This window comes from Medicago truncatula, chromosome 3, assembly GCF_003473485.1.
Source record: "Medicago truncatula cultivar Jemalong A17 chromosome 3, MtrunA17r5.0-ANR, whole genome shotgun sequence".
In the NCBI taxonomy this organism is placed as follows: Eukaryota; Viridiplantae; Streptophyta; class Magnoliopsida; order Fabales; family Fabaceae; genus Medicago; species Medicago truncatula.
The window spans coordinates 23,157,802-23,161,761 of record NC_053044.1 but is presented as its reverse complement, the minus strand read 5'-3'; the positions used below and the strand labels follow the sequence as shown (position 1 = coordinate 23,161,761).

The 3,960-nt window shown below is 26.3% G+C and overlaps 1 pseudogene; it reads left to right on the top strand.

The window, feature by feature from the left end:
• Positions 1–2,178: 2,178 nt before the first annotated feature.
• Positions 2,179–3,515, top strand: LOC11441508 (uncharacterized; annotated as a pseudogene).
• Positions 3,516–3,960: the final 445 nt, after the last annotated feature.

The following is a 3,960-nucleotide window of genomic DNA, read 5'->3' as shown; positions in this document are numbered from 1 at the left end:
ATGTACACTTAAACTCAGTTTACATGACCTACTGAAACTAGATTTATATGACCTACTTAAATTGAAGAGAGATTTTAGGGTGTAACAAAGAAAAAAGGAAGATGCTTTTTGAAAATTAAATTTTATGGAAGAATAATTTTATCATTTTAGAGTGCAACCAGAATTAAACAGTGTGTAATTAGAAAAACTCTATTTGTAAATATGATGGCATCTAATGTATGAGTAAAATGTTTTTTTTTTCACCACCAAAAAAAAATGTTTTTTTTTATTGAAAGAAGACTAATTCATTTCCAAAAACAACATCACTACAATCTTGAAACAAAACAATACAAGGATTATTAAAGAAGACCAGTTTACTTACGTATGTTTGACTAAGATCATGTTAATGTATTATTATTAAAGGTATTAATACATGTATATATTGTTGGATGTAGAATATGGTAGAATGTGTACAAAGAAATAGGATTTTGTTGTAGAGAGGTAGAGTGTGTATGCTAAGTAATTGAGAAAATAAAGTAGACGGTGTACTAAAATGAGGGTATATCATAGGAAAAAATATTATTTTGATTGGAGAGCTTTACTCTAAAATGACACTTAAAAAGAAATTAATGGGGTAATATTGTTTTCACCCTTTTAAACAAAATATCACAAATATAATTTTTATTTTTTATTTTCTACCGGAAAAGTTTTTCCACCATTACGCCACTCCAAATAATATATTATACTTTTTTAGAGGATATTATATTTTTTTTATCGCAAAGTATCAATTCTATATAAAAATTCTTGCAAATATTTATTTATTTTTATAGGAAATTCTTGCATAATTCTTGAATATATTTATATATAACTATTTGTTTCAAAACAAATTTATATATGATTATTATTTTACTAAATATAGATGTTTTTTTATTGAATTTGGTACACGACCAAATGTGAATAAATATATATATTAAGAAAAAAAATTCAATTTTTATCAGGTGGATTTGAGTTAAGGTATGGATTGATTAATCTCTTTATATGTCAGAAAAATATCTTTGACCGAAAAAAACACGAGATTCCGACCAAATTAAGCTTTTTATAGATATTTATTTTAATAATATTAATGAAAAAATAAAAAATATTAATGATTGGCAGGTGAATTAAATACGTTGCAAACCCTACAAGTTGAAAAAAATATATTAAAACATTTATGAGGGAGATTTATGTGAGTGAGTTATATATAAATAACGTGAGGACGAAAAAGTAGACGGTGTATTAAAATGAGGGTATATCATAGGAAAAAAAAATACTACCTTAGTTAGAGAGCTTTATCGTAAAATGACACTTAAAAGGAAACAAATGGAGTAATATTGTTTTCACCCTTTTAAAAAAAATATCACAAATTTAATTTAAATTTTTAATTTTGACCGGACAAAATTTTCGATCATTACACTACTGCAAATTATATATTATATTTTTTTAGAGGATATTATATTTTTTATATCGCAAAGTATCAATTATATATAAAAATTCATGCATATCTTTTTTTTTTTTTTTTTTATAGGAATATCTAGCATAATTCTTGAATATATATATGTAACTATTTCTTTCAAAACAAATTTATATATAATTATTATTTTACTAAATATAGTTTATTTTTTAATGAATATGGTATACAACCAAATGTGAATAAATATATATTAAGCAATAAAATCCAACTTTTATTAGGTGGATTCAAGTTAAGGTATGAATTGATTAATCTCTTTATATGTCAGAAAAATATCTTGACTAGAAAAAAAACATGAGATTCCAACCAAATGATCTTTTCAGAGATATTTATTTAAAAAATATTAATGATTGGCAAGTGAAATAAATTCACACAGAGCTTTGCATACGTTGCCAACCCTAAAAGTTGAAAAAAAATTAAGATATTTATGAATGAGATTTTTTTTTTTGAAGGATATGAATGAGATTTATGTGAGTGCGAGGACCAAAGAGCTACAGATTGAGAATTGTTCATTTTATCTTGTCTTAAGTCTTAAGTCTTAAGACAACCCTTCTCATTTTAGCCTCTCAATTCTTTTATATAAGAACGCTATATATATATCTCTCTCTCTCATTTGATTGTTATTATTCTTTCTCTTACCACTATCCACTGTTCTTTCTGTGTGTTATTATAACTCATCGATCCATCCATCCATGACTCTTGTTTCTCTGAATCCACCAGGTCCTAATTCCTAAGTACAAGGTCAAAACAAATTCTTCAATATTTCTCCTGTTAATCAGGACACTCCTACATTCTTTAAATTACTTGGAGACTTTGGAGAAAATCATGATCATCATCAGGCAAGATCATACATGATCCCTTTGTTTTTTTACTTTTTTTTGTTGATAAATTAATAAACTCTTTACTTTTCTCAATATATTATTATTATTTTTATCATAGCTTATTACCAATTCTCTATACTTTATATTTTATAATTACACTTATACTAAACTTATTGTTTGAATGAAAAAAAGAGAGCCCCTTTTTATTTTTATTTTTATTTTTTATATATAGATGTTATAATTAATATATGATCTATATATATCCACCATAGTAATTGTGTTGTTTTGAAAGAGGACAACGTTTGGTGGTGATGATCATGATAATTGAACATCGATTCATGTTTTAATTGTATATAGATTTGATGAATTAATTTGATCTTTATATAATGATATAATATGGCCTATGATCTGATTGTTAATCTATTTTTTATGATATACAAGTATGCCCTTTCTCTGTGCTCGTGAGATTAACTCAGTTGGTAAGAACAATGCATAATATATGAAAGGTCTGGGGTTCGAACGCCGGCTATCATAAAAAAAAAAAAAGAGTATGCTTTTCTCTTCTCTATAATTTATTTTTAAATCATATAATATAACTGCTTTGATTTTTTTGATTAAAATAAACTTTTTTTTTTTATGTGTATTTTTTTTAACAACCTTTGATGTGTATATATATATTTTTTTTTGACAAGATCCTTTGATGTGTATGTTATTATTTGATCTTTTTTTCTTTGACAAAAAACAAATAAATGAAAATTCTTAATTAAAGTCTAATGCATATGGTTTTGATATCTTTGATTTGATTACTTTAGGATCATAAGCTAGTATTTCATCATGATGGATCATCATCAAGCAATCACCAACAACTCTATAATTCATCATGTGAGTCAGTTATGGATGATAGCAATAAAAAGAATAGTCACGGGTCTGAGAAATGGATATCTTCAAAGATGAGGTTGATGAATAAAATGATGAACACAACTTCTACAGTTACCACAACTCCAATAATGAGACCAAACAAAAGTATTGCAGCCACTACTGACAAAGATATCAAGACAACAACTCCAATGATGAGACCTAGTAATTACGGCACTAGTCCAAGATATCAAAATATAAGGTACAACCAAACAAGCCCTAGAAGTAACAGCGGTAACAACACCGTTAGGGTTTGTTCTGATTGTAGTACATCCCTATGGGTTCTAAGGTAATTTGTTAAACTCGTTAAGATATAAAGAAGCCTTACTTTGTAAGGTTTATTATAATATATATATATGGTTGACGAAACAATATAGAAAATACAATAAAGAGAGACCGTGAGATCTTTAGTCATATCTAACTTTTATTACGAAAAACAAAATACATAATTTACTATAAAACTAAAAGGACATAAGACATTCATTCATAATTTAAAGGTGAAGAGAGAGATCCAAATAATCCTCATCATTATCCTCATCATTTTCTTTGTTATCATTGACAATCATTAGATGAGGTCAAACGATTACTTGGTCTTTTAATGATGAGAAGGCTAAGTGATAGTTTGACCTTCCCTGATGATTGTAATGAAGAAAATGATGGCAAATAAAATGATGAGGATAATGATGAGGAAAATTTGTATCTCTCTCTTCACCTTTAAATGATGAATGATTATCTAAT